This window comes from Tripterygium wilfordii, chromosome 4 (genome assembly GCF_013401445.1).
Source record: "Tripterygium wilfordii isolate XIE 37 chromosome 4, ASM1340144v1, whole genome shotgun sequence".
Taxonomy (NCBI): domain Eukaryota; kingdom Viridiplantae; phylum Streptophyta; class Magnoliopsida; order Celastrales; family Celastraceae; genus Tripterygium; species Tripterygium wilfordii.
Genome location: NC_052235.1, coordinates 13962246 through 13983544, shown reverse-complemented (window position 1 = coordinate 13983544; position 21299 = coordinate 13962246).

Below are 21299 nucleotides of genomic sequence, written 5' to 3'. Positions count from 1 at the left end.
AATGATCCGAATTCTGGTTCTATGTATTTCTTCCTATTGATTCAGCTTTTGTTTGGGTTCTTGATGATCATTTTGTCAACTTATTGAGCTACTTTCCCTTTCAAGACATGTTCTGGGTGTCTAAGTGAAGGAGATGTGGTTCATTTAGGTGGCACTTATTGTTGTCTATAATCTTCAAAATGCATGGCCTTTAGTGTTTAAAATTGATAGCTCGAATTTTTTTTAAGTGGATTGGTTTGCAAGCTTTTCAATACCCGAATGCACCAAAAGATTCTTGTGGCAAGCTGTGAAACGGATTCGCGTTTATGATGTCAAAATCCAAATTGAAATCATGCTTACGTATAAATAGAAAATTGTGTTGGTTTTAAACCTTGGTTTGCAATTGAATCTCTATTGTTATTTCCACCCATTCTCTTGTTGATTTTTGGATGTGGACCGCACTGGACATCATTTGGGCCGGAACATATATTTGGAGGTTGGACTGGATTTGAGCAATACACGGGCTTCATGGGTCACATTTTGTATTTTTATTATTTGTATATATTTTTATTCTATTTTTATTCGGCATGTATATCCTTGTAAATGTAAGCCATGTAATAGTATAGTGGAAAAATAATGAAAATAGTGTAGAGTAGTGTAATTTATATTTATGCATGTTTAAATTGATTAGTATGCATGTTAGGGGTTGTTAGTTTAGAATGCATGTTTAGAATGTATATTAGAATTGTATGCATAGATCATTTTCCACAAATCCGTCAATTCAACAACCGCGTCTTTATCAAATTTTCACATAAACAAATTAATAGATACTAAATTAAAGTCAATTAGGAGGAGGACTTGATGACATTCAGCTCCTGCCTAGACTTTAATGGTGTTATCTTTACTTAAAACGAAAAGCAAAGGATAAATTAATGTACTAGATACCTAAATTAAAGTTCATTAGGAGGAGGACTTGATGACATTCAGCTCCTGCCAAAGCTTTAATTACGTTATCTCTCGAATTAAAATGCTATTTGTATTCGTAAATGCAATGATAAATTAATTTACTAGATACATAAATTAAAGTTTTCAGGAGGAGGACTTGATGACATTCAGCTCCTGCCTAGGCTTTAATTATGTTATCTCTTTAAATTAAAGCATCACTTGTATTCATTAAAAAATATGGTAATTTAATACATAAATTAAAGTTAATTAAGAGGAGGACTTGATGACATTCAGCTCCTGCCTAGGCTTTAATTATGCTATCTTTTTAAATTAAAGAGTTATATGTATTTTTAACACAATGATAAATTAATTTATTAGATATCTAAATTAAAGTTCATTAGGAGGAGGACTTGATGACATTCAGCTCCTGCCTAGGCTTTAATTATGTTATCTCTTCAAATTAAAGTGTCATTTATACTCGTAAAAATAATGGTAACTGAATTGAAGTTAATTAGAAGGAGGACTTGATGACATTCAGCTCCTGTCTATTGCTTTAATTGTGTTACCTTTTCAAATCAGAATACCATTCAAATTGGGACATATAAACAATTTTCAAGAAAAGCACACAGATCAATCTAGGTAACCTTTTAGGGAGTTGTGGGGTGCTTAACACCTTCCCCACACTCAATAGACCCCCTTACCTATTTTCTGGTTCGTAGACCATTTTTAGTGTCCAATTGCACTTATATCAATTGGTGGCGACTCTAAACAATTTTCTAAATCATTTTTCACTTATAATGTGGGAAATGTTACAAACTATGACTGAGAAATATAAAAAGTATAAAGGAAAGTTTAGAAGGATGAAAGCTGAGTTTGTCAAGAGTAAGAAAATGAAGCTGCAAGAAGATTTGCAAATGGAAAAAGTAAGGAGCAATCTTCAGGAAGAGCATACCAGGATGAAAAAGCAAGAGAGAAGTATGAAAGGAGAACTTCAAGAGGCACGAAAGGAAATTACTCAAATGAAGGGAACAATTATGACATTGGAGGGGTTAAGCTACAATGCTAAGAAGGAAATGATTGACAAAGTTGCTCAGCTAAAAAGGAATAAGGTGGAGATCAGCTCTTTGAAAGAACAAATGGAGTATGCCTTTTCAGAAAGTCAAAAATTCCAGAAACTGTATGAGGAGGACAAAGACTTCATTCAGCAAAAGGAGACAGAAGTAGAAGAATTGAATCAACAGAATGATTTCTTACACGATGAATTGAGTGAGTTTCAACAGAAGCAACAAAACACGGAAGACAAGATCAAGTTAATCATGAGTCGAGCATTGCAGTTATCAGAATGGGCTCACAGCTATGAAAAGCGGGTACAAGATTTGAAAGTAAATCGGGCATTTAAGGCGCCAGAGTTGACTGGAGTTTCTCTGTTTTTGGCAGACTTACACAAAGACTTGTATGTGCTTAGGGAAAAGATATTTCAAACGCAATCAGCGAATTCTGATGTCATAGAGATTGATGATGAGTAAAAGATGTAAACAATTTGAGCTACAATATTTTGAATGGAATGATATTTTGCTATTATTATCTTTTTGGATTGCAAAGATTTCTTAGGACTTGCACAAATAATAATCACATGCATGCATGTTCTTAAAATAAAATAAACGAGAACTAAATGCCGTTGTTTTCATAATGCACAGGGGAAAAATCATAAATAATCATAGCGTCCAAGAAGCAATATCGTCACCCCTATCAGACTCGCCTAAAATCAAGAATTACTGAGAATATGGATCATGAAGCAGGAGAGCAAAGTCAAAGTCAGGACATAGCAAAAATAAAAGAACAGATGGCCTTATTGATGAAGAATATGGCGTTGCTGATGAAAGGAAAGGGAGTAGCTGAAAATTCTGAAATACTGGAGATTCCTGAGAATCATCTGCACCAAGAAATACCAACTTACCCACCCGGGTTTACTCCTATTCGTAATCAGCCTTTGCCTGGTTTGCATCAGCATCAGTATGTTTCCCAACAGGCAACCACTCAGAATCCGATATATATTCATCCAGTTGAGACCCATGTGCATGATAATCCCTTCCCAGTCGATGCTAATGTTGCAGAAGCTGTAACCGCCAGAGTGGCGAATGAGGGAGTTCAGAATGAAGAAAATAACTCAATAGATGCCATTAAAAAGTTGGAAAAGAGATTAAGAGCCATGGAGGGTTTTAACGTTTCAGGGATGCTGAATCCGGCCAATTTGTGCCTTGTAAAGAATCTGAATATTCCGCATGATTTTGTACTACCAAAATTCAGTTTGTTTGATGGCACTGGAGCCCCTTTGGATCATTTAACGATGTATTGTCGGCGTATGCAGCCATATGCAAGTGATGAGAAGGTGTTGGTGCATTATTTTCAAGATAGTCTGACTGGGGCAGCTCAAAGGTGGTTCAATACCCTTAGTCCTTCATCAGTAGCTTCATGGGAGGATTTGGCTGAAATGTTTATGAAGCAGTATAAGCATAATGAAGAGAAGATCCCTACTATTTACGATCTGCAAGACATAACAATGAAGAATGGGGAAAGCTTTAGGGAATTTGCCCATCGATGGAGGGATTTGGCAGCCCAGATAACTCCACCCCTTTCAGAAAAGGATCTGTTGAATGCTTTAATTGATGCCCTCCAAGAGCCTTATACTTCCAACTTGGCGGGCGGTGGCCATAATAATCTAGCGGAAATGATACAGGCAGGAGAACGGGTTGAACGATGTATGAAGAGAGGGACCCTGCATTATCCTACCTTTGATAAGCCAGACCCAATTAGAAGTAAAGGCAAGAAAACTGAAGTGCATTCAGTGAATTTTGATTCAAATCCAGCTGTTTATGGGGTGCCTACTTCAGATTATCGCCCTAGAAGCAATGCCCCAAGGATGTCAAGCCCAGGAGCCTACTATAATCATACCCACACCCAAAATCCTTATCCACCCCGATTCAATACACCATCACCCAATCGATACTCGCAAAACCCAAACACTTACCAAAACTTCCAAAACCCAAACACTTATCAAAACTTCCAAAACCCAAACACTTACCAAAATTTTCAAAAGCCAAACACTTACCAAAATTTTCAAAATCCAAACACTTACCAAAACCCTCGTCCAAATTTCCAAAACCAAAGACCCGGAAGGCCTGTTGAGCATTTCGATCCTTTGCCCATAACTTATGCTGAATGCTTCACGAAACTTCAAGCGCAAGGAGCAGTGGCTCCTGTTCCGGGACGGGTCCACCAACCTCCATATCCCCATTGGTATGATCCTAATGCTACATGCTTATATCATGGAGGTACACCCGGGCACTCAACTGAAGGTTGTCTACAATTCAAAAGGATAGTCCAGGGGATGATTGAAGCAAGATGGTTGGATCTTAGTGCAATCAATAAACCAAATGTCAACAACAATCCATTGCCTAATCATGAGAAAGAGGGGGTGAATGCCATTGAAGAATTTTGTACTACAAAAAGATGGGTATCAGAGATTGCAATGCCGTTGGGCCAGTTGTTTATGGTGTTGAGGAAAGAAGGATTAGTTGAGGAAGTGGCAGTGGATATGCCCGTTCAATGTGGACTTTTTGATGACATGAAGACTTGTGAGTTCCATAGAGGACAAAGGGGACATGCTATTGAGAATTGTTGTGGCTTTCAGGAGAAGGTACAAGAGTTGATGGATTTGAAGATAATAAAGTTTGAGGTGAAAGGCCAATCAAATGAAGTCAGTGTTATAGGAGGATATTATCAAGGGCCTAGGCCGAACCGTGCTCCGCAATTTGTCTTGCAGTATTATGTGGAAGATGCGCCACCAGTTGGGCCACTCAAATCAAAGATAGATCCTTTGTACAAGAATGACAAGGCTGTGCCATGGAATTATGAGGCTGAAGTTAGAGGAAAGCAAGGAGAAATGGTAGATAATATTTCTGGTGTTAGTGGAGTTACCCGGAGTGGGAGATGTTACACGAGAAATGAACCAGAAGGGAATCCGATAGTGGATCTTGAAGCTGAACGTAAAAGAAAAGGGAAAGTAATACCTGAAGTTGAAGGATCTGGTTCTATTCCGGAAGAAGGTCTTTTTGTACGCCCAGAAGAGAAAAAGAAAGTTGTAACTGATGTGGAAGTCCAGGAGTTCCTGAAAATTATTCGGCAGAGTGAGTACATGATAGTGGATCAATTGAAGAAAACTCCTACAAAAATTTCGATCTTGGAGTTGATAATGAGTTCTGAACCGCATCGACAAGTCTTGATGAGAATGTTAAATCAGGCGTACGTATCAGACAAGATTCCTACAGATTCTTTTAATGGCACTGTGGGAAATGTGTTGGCGTCTCATTTGTTGTCTTTTACTGAGGACGATATTCCGCCTGAAGGGATGGGGCACAACAAAGCTTTGCATATTTCAGCCATGTGTCGTGGAAAGGAATTAGCAAGTATTTTGGTGGATAATGGGTCATCGCTCAATATTTTACCAAATGAGACTTTTGAAAAACTGCCGATTGACAGATCTTATTTAAGACCAGTGCCGATGGTGGTAAGGGCATTCGACGGAACACGTAGAGAGATTATGGGAGAAATTGAAATACCTTTACAGGTTGCAAGCGTAACTTTCAATGTACCATTTGTGGTAATGGATATCTCACCAACCTACAGTTGCCTGTTGGGACGACCTTGGATTCACACTGCAGGAGCCGTTCCCTCATCATTGCATCAGATGCTCAAGTTTGTTCATGATGGAAGGGTTCATATAGTAAAGGGCCAGTCAGAATGGATGGTTGCTAGTTTGTCTAATAATTCTCCTATTGATGCTCCGACAGAAGGGATTGAGAGTTCATTCCAATCTTTTGAAATTGCTAGTGCTAGCTATGTGAAGGAAGGACTTTCTCCCTTAAAGCCACAAGTATCCAAGGTTACGAAGAATGTAGCAAAATTTATGTTGAAAAAGGGGTTTCGCCCGGGAGAAGGACTTGGTAAGAATCGACAAGGAATTAAGAAGCCAGTAGAAATGGTGAAACATCCAGAACGTTGGGGCTTGGGTTATAAGCCAACCAGGATTGACAGGAACCGTGTGCAAGCAGACAAACAGGCGAAGAGGTTTGCTCGTTTGGGAGGAAAGGAATTGGAAGTTGAAAAGAAACCGATTCCCTGGCTTTATGACAGTTTTCTGTATGGAGGGATGCAGAACAAGATAAATTTGGCTGATACTGGGGCAGTTTTTGGAAAACTGTCATTTGGAAACTCGACAGATAAAACTGGGGCAATTTTGGCAAATATATGTGTTCAGTTTGAAGAGTTCCAAGTAGCTGTGGTGGAAGAGGAACGGAGTGCGACTGCTAGACCTTGCTTTGTCATCTCGCGTCCTTCAAATTTCAAATTAGGCAACTGGACCTGTCTGGAGCTCCCAGTATCTCTCAAGAACCTGCAAGAGTAATCCCGAGTGCACTACCATCGTGGGCCCAGCTCACGGCCTTCGTTTGGGTCTTTTGTAATGAGCACGCTTTACTTTGCTTTCAATAAATCTTATAGTATGGCGATTGCATGTTCAATCTTTGTACATATTCCCTTTTCCATGAAATGAAAGTCTTTTGACAGTCATCCATAATCATGTTTCTTCATTCCCATTTGAGTTTTTGTTCTCCATTCTCAAAACCATTTTTATTCATTTCTTTCACAGGATTGAAAATGATGATAACGAAGATGAAGAACTTAATGAACCAGATTTTGATGTACCCATTTTCAATGTTGAATCTGACTATGAAATAGAGGAAGAAATTGAGATTTTACCTGAAATGTTAAGACAAGTCAATCAAGAAGAGAAACTAATAAAGCCGCACCAAGAGATAACTGAAGTTGTTAATTTGGGAAATGAAACGGAGAAAAAAGAGGTTAAGGTAGGAGCTGCCTTCGAAGGAGAAAGCAAGAAGAAGTTGATAGATTTATTGCATAATTACCAGGATGTCTTTGCATGGTCTTATCAGGACATGCCCGGTCTTGATACAAGTATTGTTGTTCACAAGTTGCCATTGATTCCAGAATGTACCCCAGTGAAACAAAAGCTAAGGAGATTAAAAGCAGATATGCTTTTGAAGATAAGAGATGAAGTGAAAAAGCAGTTCGATGCTGGTTTTTTAGCAGTGGCTAGATACCCTGAATGGGTGGCAAATATTGTACATGTTCCCAAGAAGGATGGAAAAGTGCGGATGTGTGTCGATTATAGAGATCTCAATCGTGCAAGCCCGAAGGATAATTTTCCACTTCCCCATATTGATGTTTTAGTGGATAATACAGCTAGACATTCAACTTTCTCTTTTATGGATGGATTTTCGGGTTACAATCAGATCAAGATGGCACCAGAGGATCGTGAGAAAATGACTTTTACTACCTTATGGGGAACCTTTTGTTATAAAGTCATGCCGTTTGGTCTAAAGAATGCTGGTGCTACTTATCAACGAGCCATGGTCACTTTGTTTCATGACATGATGCATAAAGAAGTTGAAGTATATGTCGATGATATGATAGTAAAATCCAAAGAAGGTGAAGATCATATTGTGAATCTCCAGAAGTTGTTTGATCGATTAAGGAAGCATCAATTGAAGTTGAATCCAGCTAAGTGCACATTTGGGGCAACCTCGGGGAAGTTGTTAGGTTCCATAGTAAGCAGGAAAGGAATTGAGGTAGATCCTGATAAAGTGAAGGCGATCTTGGAGATGCCACCCCCTCAGACAGAAAAGGAAGTTAGGGGTTTCTTGGGAAGGCTGAATTACATTGCCAAATTCATTTCACAGTTGACGGCTACTTGTGAACCTATCTTTAAATTATTGCGTAAGAGTAACTCTACTGAGTGGAACGAAGATTGTCAGATAGCATTCGAAAAGATCAAACAATACTTGAAAAGTCCTCCAGTGTTGATGCCTCCTGTGGCTGGCAGACCGCTTATCCTCTATTTGACTGTCTCAGATAGTTCGATGGGATGTGTGCTTGGACAACATGATTCATCGGGAAGAATAGAGCATGCCATTTATTACTTAAGCAAGAAGTTTACTAGTTGTGAAGCAAATTATTCGATGTTGGAGAAGACTTGTTGCTCTTTGGTTTGGGCTGCACATCGACTTAGACAGTACATGCTTTATCATACGACGTGGTTGATTTCCAGGATGGATCCTATCAAATACATTTTTGAGAAACCTTCTCTTTCAGGGAGGATAGCTAAATGGCAGATGTTATTATCAGAATATGATATTTTGTATGTCACACAGAAGGCAATCAAAGGGAGCGCAATAGCAGATTATTTGGCAGATGGAGCAATTGATGATACTCAGTCTATGGATTTGAAGTTTCCAGATATTGATGTCATGACTGTGTCGATAGAAGAGGGGAATCAGAAGGATTTGGCAAAATGGACTATGTTGTTCGATGGGGCTTCTAATATCATGGGATATGGAATTGGTGCAGTGTTAATATCACCTGATGAGAATATTATCCCGTTTACAGCTAAGTTGTATTTCGAATGTACTAACAATGTGGCTGAGTATGAAGCATGTACGATGGGAATTCAAGCTGCTATTGATATGGGGATTAGGAGGCTACAGGTCTATGGTGACTCACAGTTGGTGATTAGGCAATTGAATGATGAGTGGGAAACTAAAAATGACAAGCTCATTCCATATTACCAACATATCAAAAAGTTAGTCAAGTTTTTTGGTCGGGTTGAGTTTGATCATATCCCCAGGGAAGAAAATCAAATAGCAGATGCTTTGGCAACTTTGGCGGCAATGTTTGATGTAGACCCAAAAGGGGAAGTGCAGCTAATTAAAATTGAGAAACAAGAAGTTCGAGGTTACTGTTCAAATTTGGAGGGAGAGCCTGATGGTAAACCGTGGTATCATGATATCCAACAGTACATTGAAAAGAAAGAATATCCATCAGGGGCATCAGAGAATGATAAGCGTACCATCAGGAGATTGGCGGGATCTTTCTTCTTGAGTGGAAATGTTCTTTATAAAAGGAATGATGGGATAGTTTTCCTGCGTTGTGTTGATATGGCGGAGGCTGAACTAATTATGAAAGAAATTCATGAAGGAATATGTGGGACTCATTCCAGTGGATATGCAATGGCACGGAAGATTATACGTGCAGGGTATTATTGGTTAACCATGGAGAGGGATTGTATAAGTTATGCAAACAGATGCCACAAATGCCAGATTTATGTAGACAGGACACATGTTCCCGTTAATCCATTACATGTGTTGACATCACCATGGCCTTTCTCGATGTGGGGATTAGATGTCATCGGTCCGATTGAGCCGAAGGCTTCTAATGGGCATCGTTTCATTTTGGTTGCTATTGATTATTTTACTAAATGGGTGGAGGCTGCTTCGTATTCTAATGTGACGAGTAGTGTGGTCGTTCGGTTCTTGAGAAAAGAGATTGTTTGTCGATATGGAGTCCCAGAAAGAATTATCACTGATAATGGCACGAATTTCAATAGCAAAATGGTGAAGGATTTTTGTGACCAGTTCAAAATTAGTCACCATAATTCAACTCCATACCGTCCAAAGATGAATGGGGCTGTCGAAGCGGCGAATAAGAATATCAAGAAGATCATCGGGAAGATGACAGAGAATTACAAAGATTGGCATGAAAAGCTCTCTTTTGCTTTATATGGTTATCGAACATCAATACGCACATCTACCGGGGAGACTCCTTTCTCCTTGGTGTATGGTATGGAAGCAGTTTTGCCTATCGAAGTGGAGATTCCATCCCTTCGAGTAGTTTTGGAGGCAGGATTGGAAGAATCAGAATGGACTCGAATGCGATATGAACAGTTGAATTTGATTGAAGAACGAAGATTACGAGCAATTTGTAAAGGGCAATTGTATCAAAGAAGATTGATGAAAGCACATAATAAGAAAGTTCGGCCTCGCAGTTTCAGGGAGGGAGAGTTAGTGTTGAAGATGATTTTGCCACCTCAAAAGGATCACCGAGGGAAGTGGACACCGAATTATGAGGGACCATATGTGGTGAAAAAAGCTTTTGAAGGAGGAGCATTAATTTTGACAAGAATGGATGGAGAAGAATTGCCTAATCCGGTGAATGCAGACGCCATCAAAAAGTATTACCCATAGAAAAAAAAAATAAAAAAAAAAAAACTCGCTAGATTGAAAACCCGAAAGGGCGATCTAGGCAAAAATTAGAATAAAAAGCTCGCTAGATTGAAAACCCGAAAGGGCGGTCTAGGCAAAAATTAGAGCAATAAAAATCCCGCCGGAGTGAAAATCCCTCGTGGGCGCTTCAGGCAAAATTAGGGAAAAAAGAAACGTCTCTACTATAGTGAAAACCCTTCCTGGGAGGTTCAAGTAACGTTGATATCAGAAAGGTGTGGTGAAAGCAACTGAGGGGAATGAGGCAGAGGCCTTTTGAGGATTTGAGATGAATATAAGGAAATACAATGAATGACAGATAGCGAGGCTGTACAAAGGTGAATTGGTTATGTTCAGGGATATGCATGATGAGGCTGCAAAGGAGACGATTGATATGGAAGTAGTCAGATTCAATAATTACAAAATGGGGGCACACAAAACTGGGGCAGTTTTGTGCGGAATCGGAATTATTTCATTTATATCTTGCAAAGATTTCTGCTATTTCCTTTGTTTCTAACCTTCTGGAATCATATACGTACCTCGTCAGTTTCTCTTGTTATCTATCCATTTTAATAAAATGCTCTGAGGTTATTCATTTCTGAGTTCCTAATTCATTGATTGTTTTCATCAAAATTTTGATTGCTTGCGCAAAATTCTCATATAGTACAAGCATCGCCATGCTATTGAATTTATTTGAAATTGAGTAAAGTAATAAGAGAATTATGACAAGTGCATTAGGATATTGTTCTTCACAGGGACTTGAAAGATTTTGGTGTTCTTGGCTATGAAGGAGCTAAAGGAAATTAAATGACGCTAAAAGGCATGGGGGAGTCGGAGAGATTTTGGTGTTCTTGGCTGTAAAGGAGCTGAAAGAAATGGCGCTAAAAGGCATGATGGAGCCAAAGAGATTGTGGTGTTCTTAACTCTAGGAGGGCTAAAAGAAATTAAATGGCGTTAAAAGGCATTAGTGGAGGCCAGGGAGATTTTGTTTAGCATTAAAGATATGTCGGATTTGATGGAAATCAGATGTAAACAGTAAATCGATAGGAAGATCAGACAAAAAGAGAATGAAAGATACAAGAATAAGGGTAACATGGCAGATTGAAGATAGGATGGAATCAAAAGATGCAGTCTTCTCATGAGGGATAATGGCAGGATGATAGGGGTGATGGTGCTGACGACAATTAACCGAAGTCGAATTTTCAAAATGAAAAAAATAAAATACAATTTTCTTCATGCATTCATACACTCATGGATACTTTCTTGCATAAATTCAAACAAACAGTTTTGGCCAAGCCGGGAATGGCCTTGTGATCCCGTGCCCTTTATTTTTCTGCACCAACATTTGGCCAAGCCGGGAATGGCCTTGTGATCCCGTGCCCTTTATTTTCCTGCACAAACATTGGCCAAGCCGGGAATGGCCTTGTGATCTCGTGCCCCTTTATTTTCCTGCACAAACATTGGCCAAGCCGGGAATGGCCTTGTGATCCCGTGCCCTTTATTTTCCTGCACAAACATTGGCCAAGCCGGGAATGGCCTTGTGATCCCGTGCCCTTTATTTTCCTGCACAAACATTGGCCAAGCCGGGAATGACCTTGTGATCCCGTGCCCTTTATTTTCCTGCACAAACATTGGCCAAGCCGGGAATGGCCTTGTGATCCCGTGCCCCTTTATTTTCTTGCACAAACATTGGCCAAGCCGGGAATGGCCTTGTGATCCCGTGCCCTTTATTTTTCTGCACCAACATTTGGCCAAGCCGGGAATGGCCTTGTGATCCCGTGCCCTTTATTTTCTTGCACAAACATTGGCCAAGCCGAGAATGGCCTTGTGATCCCGTGCCCCTTTATTTTCCTGCACAAACATTGGCCAAGCCGGGAATGGCCTTGTGATCCCGTGCCCTTTATTTTCTTGCACAAACATTGGCCAAGCCGGGAATGGCCTTGTGATCCCGTGCCCCTTTATTTTCTTGCACAAACATTGGACAAGCCGGGAATGGCCATAGTGATCCCGTGCATTTTAATTCCCATACGAAATTCGGTTGACTACGCCTTTGTTTGCCTTTTATTTCGTAAAAGACATACAAAGGGGGGCAGCTGTAGTAACCGGTTTTCGTCTGGCCAAAAATACAAAAATTAAATAAATAAATAAATAATATATATATAAGAAAAGGGTTTGGAGGATTTCGGTGGAAAAGAGAAAAAAGAAAAAAGGGGAGACTTTTGGGGGAAAAGTAGGGGCCATGACATAATTAAAAAAATAAATAAAGAAAAAGCCAAGAAATAAGGAAATGGAGGTCATGAGAGAAAAAAGCCAACAAAAGGAGGAAGACAAGGAGAAAAAGAAAGGAAAGTGGGGAATAAAGGGAGAAATGTATGGCACAAATTGGGGAAAGAAAAAGAATAAAAGAGAGGAGGCGTGAGAGGAGAAGGGGGCTTTTTGGTTTTTGGTGAAGCAAAACAAAATAAAACACAATTGGGAGAGAGGAAGTAGCGGCACAAGACAAAGAGAAAGAAGAGGAAAAGCTTGAGAGGAAAAGAAGAAAAGAAGAAAGGAAAGAGAGAAAGGGCCAAGAGAAAGCAGAATTTGGAGAAGAAATAAGAGAAAAGGATTCTAGTTCTTCAAGGGTAAAGATTCTATCATACTCTGACTTGAAATCGGTTCACTGTTTCAGTTTCTTTGGTTTTAGTTCTACATCCTTCGGTTTCTGTTTTTGAGAGTAGTGATCCGCTCATAGTTTGATTTGAATCTGGTGCTCTTTCTCTGTTTTTGTTTTGTTGTTCATCTGATCCTACGTCTCCTGGATATTAGCTATCTATCGAACATTTGATTATGCATTTATCAAAGTAATGAATCTGCTGGTTCGTGTCCTTGTTAAGCTGTTCATATTGTGTTTTTTTTTGTTTTTTTTTTCAACTTGCGTTTGTATTGTGTTGGCTGATTTGTTTTTGTGTTTATATTGTGTTCATTGTTGAGGCCTTTTGTTCATTGTGATTGATTTCTGTTTGTCTTTTTATTATGTGTTTGCTGTGTCATGGTGATTAAATGGTTCATATTGTGTTCGTTGTTCGTGATAATTGGTTGATTTGTGTCTTTATTCTATGTGTTTATAATGATCCGAATTCTGGTTCTATGTATTTCTTCCTATTGATTCAGCTTTTGTTTGGGTTCTTGATGATCATTTTGTCAACTTATTGAGCTACTTTCCCTTTCAAGACATGTTCTGGGTGTCTAAGTGAAGGAGATGTGGTTCATTTAGGTGGCACTTATTGTTGTCTATAATCTTCAAAATGCATGGCCTTTAGTGTTTAAAATTGATAGCTCGAATTTTTTTTTAAGTGGATTGGTTTGCAAGCTTTTCAATACCCGAATGCACCAAAAGATTCTTGTGGCAAGCTGTGAAACAGATTCGCGTTTATGATGTCAAAATCCAAATTGAAATCATGCTTACGTATAAATAGAAAATTGTGTTGGTTTTAAACCTTGGTTTGCAATTGGATCTCTATTGTTATTTCCACCCATTCTCTTGTTGATTTTTGGATGTGGACCGCACTGGACATCATTTGGGCCGGAACATATATTTGGAGGTTGGACTGGATTTGAGCAATACACGGGCTTCATGGGTCACATTTTGTATTTTTATTATTTGTATATATTTTTATTCTATTTTTATTCGGCATGTATATCCTTGTAAATGTAAGCCATGTAATAGTATAGTGGAAAAATAATGAAAATAGTGTAGAGTAGTGTAATTTATATTTATGCATGTTTAAATTGATTAGTATGCATGTTAGGGGTTGTTAGTTTAGAATGCATGTTTAGAATGTATATTAGAATTGTATGCATAGATCATTTTCCACAAATCCGTCAATTCAACAACCGTGTCTTTATCAAATTTTCACATAAACAAATTAATAGATACTAAATTAAAGTCAATTAGGAGGAGGACTTGATGACATTCAGCTCCTGCCTAGACTTTAATGGTGTTATCTTTACTTAAAACGAAAAGCAAAGGATAAATTAATGTACTAGATACCTAAATTAAAGTTCATTAGGAGAAGGACTTGATGACATTCAGCTCCTGCCAAAGCTTTAATTACGTTATCTCTTCGAATTAAAATGCTATTTGTATTCGTAAATGCAATGATAAATTAATTTACTAGATACATAAATTAAAGTTTTCAGGAGGAGGACTTGATGACATTCAGCTCCTGCCTAGGCTTTAATTATGTTATCTCTTTAAATTAAAGCATCACTTGTATTCATTAAAAAATATGGTAATTTAATACATAAATTAAAGTTAATTAGGAGGAGGACTTGATGACATTCAGCTCCTGCCTAGGCTTTAATTATGCTATCTTTTTAAATTAAAGAGTTATATGTATTTTTAACACAATGATAAATTAATTTATTAGATATCTAAATTAAAGTTCATTAGGAGGAGGACTTGATGACATTCAGCTTCTGCCTAGCTAGGCTTTAATTATGTTATCTCTTCAAATTAAAATGTCATTTATACTCGTAAAAATAATGGTAACTGAATTGAAGTTAATTAGAAGGAGGACTTGATGACATTCAGCTCCTGTCTATTGCTTTAATTGTGTTACCTTTTCAAATCAGAATACCATTCAAATTGGGACATATAAACAATTTTCAAGAAAAGCACACAGATCAATCTAGGTAACCTTTTAGGGAGTTGTGGGGTGCCTAACACCTTCCCCACACTCAATAGACCCCCTTACCTATTTTCTGGTTCGTAGACCATTTTTAGTGTCCAATTGCACTTATATCAATTGGTGGCGACTCTAAACAATTTTCTAAATCATTTTTCATCCTTTTATCGCCGATCCGTGTCGTGACCCTGGTTGCGACAATAATGATGAAACTAAGGTGCACACAAAATTTCATTTAAATAGGAGTTCATTGGAGAACTAATGTCTTAACTTAGTCCATTCTAATTCATTTACAAAACTGAATTTCCAGCATATATTCAAGCATGTATATGTGAATTAGGCAAAAGCCTCACTTAATCAATAACATCAGGATAGACAATCGTCTTTAACATGTTGCCCCATTTTAGCATAATCAAGTCTCAGTCGGTTTTGTCGGTACCTGTAAACAGCTTTGAACTTGTCGAGAGGATGTAGACAAGAAGGGATGGGGACTCCAATTCTTTGTTACAATTCTCTCTCAAAATCACGTTAAATCATGTTTTAAAAATGTGTTAATGAGCCCACTTTTGTCTATCCTGATGTGGCTTTCTCAGTCCAACTTAGCTTTTACCCACCCGGATATGATTTTTAATATTATTTATCAAATTTTTGAAGATATAATTAATAAATAGCTCAAAAAAAAATTTCGGGTACACTACTCCTAGACTTTCCTTAATTTTGACCACCCTAACATAAATTTTTACTCTGCCCCTAGAGACAACAGTATAATCGGTCTTATGGAAATTGGATTGGAGAGTAGACAGCCACTGATGAATACCCATCACACGGGATGAGAGCCAAAGTCTAGCATCACAAGTTTAGGCCTAACTCTATATTGAAAATCCATGTTGATAATATGAGGTTTGTCCTCCCTTATAAGCTAGATTCTAAATCCACAATCTTTCAATGTGATATTCTCATCAATCCTCCCTCTGGGAGTATACACGTCCTCACGCATTACCCACAAGAGGTCGCGTAAACCAAAAACCTATTAATAGATAAGAACACATCCCAACCAATTCCCAAAAAATATAAATTTGTATTAAATTACAACTCGAGACTAAACCCAACATTGAAGTATTGAAAAAACTCATAGAAGCAAAAAATCGCAAATATCCTTGATCATGAGACATATAATTGTCGCTATAAATAAGCACCATGATTCCAACAGTAGTGATCAATATTAACATAATAGAAGTCAGTGGGTCGATCAAATAGCCGAATTCTAAAGAAAAATCATTATTGATAGTCCAAGACCACACTGATTTATAGATGGAACTGCTATGGATTTGCTGAAGAAGAAGATTTAGTGAAAAAGGCATCAGTTGTGTACCTGAGTTTATGGAGACCTGAGCAAACTCTAAAATAGGGGCCCCTTAATTTTTTTTTCCGTTATTATCATATAGTTCTTAAAAGTTTAACAATATTCTATATATAATCCATGCATTTGAAAAACCATCATCCATTGTTTGCAAATGATTTAGTATTTCAATAGGTTTTTTATTTCTTTAGGTAAAATGTTGCACAAAACTTTGAATTCTAAAGTCAAATCTCTTCCATCAATATCATAAAAATTAAAAAATGTCACACTTCAAAAAGCCTTTTGATTTTTGAAGAGGCTTTTGATTTTTTTTCTTCTTAATTTCTTTATGGATTGGTCTAACTTCTAAGAGTCTAAAACCTAAAGTGGTCTTTCTTACTTTCTAATTGGGTTGGGCCCCTACTGTTATTAGTTTGTTTTAATTCTCAATTTCTTTTGGGCTTTATAAGTAATATTTATGGGCTTTAAAATAGGCTGGGATTGGTTTTAAAATAAATATCGTATAAGGCTATAACTAAAAATTTTCAAAATTTGGGGACCTAAAAAATTGGGGGCCCTGGGCGAGGGCCCAGCTCGCCCAGGCTCAGGGCCGCCCCTGAAAGGCATGGCTATACTTAACCAAAAAACGCTAGAAAAAGACAACATAGGGCGATTTTTTTTTGTTACTGTCGGAAAAAGTAGAACCCCCCCAACTATTCCTATAGGAACTGGAAGTGTAATTGATATGGATTTAATTGCAAGCGCACAAATCGCACAAGTAATAAAGAGGTGAGTAAATTATCGTTTTCACTAGGGATGTGTTGGCAATAGAAATCAATGTCAAACTAGTAACAACTATGCAAATTGGGGAAAGGTTTTGCGGTTTGTTTTGATTTTTAACTAAACTAATTAAAAAGAACAAAGACAAATCAAACACAAGTGTGAAATCAAGGATGGAAAGCACTAGGGTACTTAACGTCACCTCACCTATCCAATTCAATTCTCTTGGTCCCTTAATCCTTAATTCCTCTCTCTATAATGACAATCGATTTCCCAACCTATTCAATGTTCTATTCCTAGATACATCATACGTATTTTCAACATAAATCCCTGTTATTCCTAACAATCGGATTAATATATCAAAAACTCATTAAGAACTATGGAAATCATTTAGCGATTGCATAAGCCACAAACCTATATTCCTATGGTTCATACACCCTATGTCATCTATGGCTTGAGGCAAACCCTAGATATCTCCTTCCGGTCTCAATCTAGGCAGCAAATCAATTGAATGATGGCCAAACATTCAAAAGCATTAATCACATCCATAGACAATCAATAGAGAGAGAGAAATCAAGAAATATGGAAACCAAGTTTATTGAATCTTCAAGGTTTGGTTACATTAAGACCCTAGTAAGAAATCTAACCACTCATGGAAGCAAAATACATCATTAAACAAAGGAAATCAACCATAGAAACTAGGATAGAAAAGGAAAGAGAAAACCCCCTTGTAGACCCTCTTCTTCTCCAAGCTTCAATGGTGGCTCCAAGCTCTCCAATGGTGGTAGAATGAAAAACCCTCCAAGAACTGCCCCAAAACCCTATTTTATGCCCTTTTATACTTCCCCAAACTCTTATGTCGTTTTCAAAACAAGTTGGGGTCGTTTTGGCTTAAAAACAAGTTAATTCGGAACTTTTTCGCAAAACTGCGCGTGCTGTGAATAGTACCTCCGATCGATCTGACACAGTGTCCTATCGATCGGAAATACAATCTGCCTCCACGAGTTTTTTAGTGTTTTGGCAGGTCCGATCGATCGGGAATGGCTCCGATCGATTTGAAATCAGTTCTGGAGTCCAAATCTTCATTTTGCACTCTTTTCCTCCCTTTTTTGCCTTGGCACCTACAATAAGCAAATATAGTTTTCTTAGGCAATATCAACTCTTAATCAACTCAAAATGGGATGAACTTATGTGTAAAGGATGTGCAAATGTATGTATATATTTGGCACATCAGTAACAAAAGGGATGATCCTGGAATATTGATATATATGTTTCATAATTTTTTGATTTATATGAATAAGAGGGCTCAAATCTTGCATCACAAGTTTGGGTTTAATTCTCTATTGAAAACTCAGGTTGACAATATGTCACCATCTTTCGATGTGACATATGAGCTGTAACAGATGGCTTATTTGTCATAATTTAATTGGTCTAGGCACATCACATCAACAAATCACATGGTGTGTCCGGACCATTGAATAATTTCTCAAAATGTTGTGGCATTGTCATTGTTTTTTAAGAGAGTTCAAGACATAATGCCAAAGCTTACGATTCCTCCAATGATTTAAGAAATAAATAAGACAAATAAAATCATTGCAAACTACACATCTTTAGTGTATGATTTTATTAAAAAAAGTAAAATCCTCCACTATAAAATCCACCGCCATTTTTATTATTGCAATATCCCTCTTATCTTTCAATCAATCTTGACAATGAATCTATTGATCTATATTTCACTTCTCCCCTTATTTAGCATGTTGTTGATTCAATTTCCAACTAGAGCCAACTTAGATGGATTCAGCATCAATCTTATTCATCGCGATTCTCGTTTATCTCCACTTTATAACTATTCGAATTCTGCATTAGAGCTCATGAGAAAAGCTCTTGTACGATCATTATCCCGAGCTGACCTCTTTAACTCGTCTATGCATATCGATGAGAAGGATTTCTATTCAGTGATAACTACAATTGACAGTGACTACCTCATGAAGATTTCTGTTGGTTCTTCACGTTATCAGGTCTTTGCCACTGTCGACACAGGAAGTGATCTTGTATGGATACAATGCAACCACTTCGCTAAACCAGATGGCCAACTATTTGATCCTGAAGCGTCTACTTCATACCAACCCATCTTTTATGGCTCAAAGTTTTGCAAGGCTCTACCAGATCATAGTCCTGGAAAATCCAACCAATGCAAATACAACTATTCCTACAATACTGGATATTCATCCAGAGTCTTGGGTAGTGAGACCTTTAACTTTGATGAAGTTTCTTTCGCTGAAATAGCATTTGGATGCAACTACAAAAGTGGTGATTTGAGAAAAAGTATCCAAGGTTTTGTTGGCCTCGGACGAGGGCTACTATCATTGATTTCTCAACTAAAATCTTTCATTGAACCCAAATTTTCCTATTGCTTGCCACCATCACCGTCTAGTAGTAAGATCAGATTCGGACAAGAAGCACCAATCTCCGGAGCAGAAGTAGTTTCAACTCCACTTCAAACAATTGGTACTTCAACCTTCTACCTTATTACTATGAAATATATTAGCATTGGTGGTGTAGAAACAAAGACCCCACATAGGCTAGCTAACATGGCTATAGATTCTGGCGCAACATTAACATCGTTGATTTCGAGCCTATATTATGAACTAGAAGAGATGATGAAAAAGGCAATTCCGGCTAAATTAGCACCAATTAATCCTCTTTCCAAACTCAAATTTTGCTACAAGCCTGAGTCTCTTGAAAACGCCACTCTCCCGGAGATATTGTTCCATTTTTCAGGCGGAAACATTCATTTACGACCCAGAAATTTATTTATAATATTTGAAAATTTAGTATGCATGGCTGTAGTCCCAAATGATTACGGTTTTTCGATTCTTGGGAATACGGCACAAGTAAACTTTCAAGTAGAGTACAATCTTCGAAGAAGACATGTATCCTTTGCTCATACAAACTGTACTGCATGGTGATTCGTGTCTTCAATGTTGTATTTTCATGTTGTTCCAATTTTACGAAAAATGATAGTATGATTTTGTGAACTTTCACAAAATTGAATAGTCCAAATTTTGTGAAGAAATATCCTACCAAGTGATGGAGGATCCAATAACTGCCTTACAAAAAAAAGGAAAGTGATGTAATAACTGTCTTTCAAATCATCCAAGATTTTCTAGTATATTATGATGATCTAACGAAATTTAAAGCTTTAAATTATGATCCACTTTTCTTAAGGTGTCAATTGGTTCGAAAAATTCAACTTTTCAGGGAATTTTCTTTTTGCAAATTCTCATTTCCTCCCCGAAATTTTTTTTAATCCACCTTAGAATTGATAATCCTCATTTATTTTTAATTAATCATTAGGATGCCCTTTTGAAAAATACATATATTCTACAATATCTTTTTCTTATTACACTTTTTAATTTGAATATTCAAATTAAAGTGTTATTTGTTGTGGAGTTGGTTTCTAGATGGAGAAGTTAATTTGATTATACTTCTTATTTGTTGTTTGACTGCTTGCTGGGGATATTTTGTTTGTTGGCTCTTTAGTTTCATCTAAAAATTTGTCAATGTGGAGAATTGTAGATTTTGGTGCTTTGAAGTTTGAAGTTGCTGTTCTATTGTTGGTTTTGCTGATGTCTGATGTTGCCATCCGAATGGGTTAGGATTCCGTCTGTACGGTGGTAGTGTCCGAATAGCTGGGATGCTGCCCGGACAGATGGAGCCTAGAATTTGCAATTTCACTACTGAGAGCAATCTGTCTGGATAGAGTTAGTAGATGTCCGGATAGATTGCGCACTCAGACCCTTTTAAGTTGTATTGGGCACTCTTTTGGCTAATTCTAAGTTCTTTGTTCGTTGGGGTTTCTTCTAGGGTTTTAGAGAGAGACAAAACCAGGGAGAGAGGAGATTGGTGAGATAATTCTTGAGGGTAAAAGGGTGTGATTTCTTGTGGGTTTCTCGAGAGACGTGCTCAAAGTTTGTGTGGAGCAAACTTGGAGGTTGTCCAAAAGGCTTGGATTTATTGATCTAGTAGAGTATTCGCACGACCCCGTAGATGTAGGCTTGGTATAGCTGAACCACGTATATCCTGATATCTTTTTTTTTGTTCTCTACTTGATTCACTTTCGTATGTGCTTCATTATTGCTTGTGGTGGTTGAGTCTTTGTCCCAATTGGTTTTTGCCGTTTTTTATTCATTGAGGTGACATATCTTGTGTATTCCGCTACAATATACCCCAACAATATCAATTGGTGGCGGCTTTAAAAACATTAGGGTGAGTTGTAATGGCATAATTAACCGGACGCACACCTGTATCGTAGACCACTTATGACAGTGAGTTGGATAAGAATTGTCATCCCTATCCTCGATCGGTGAACATCTAGATTCTGGACAGCAATTTCTTTTAAAAAAAGACAAA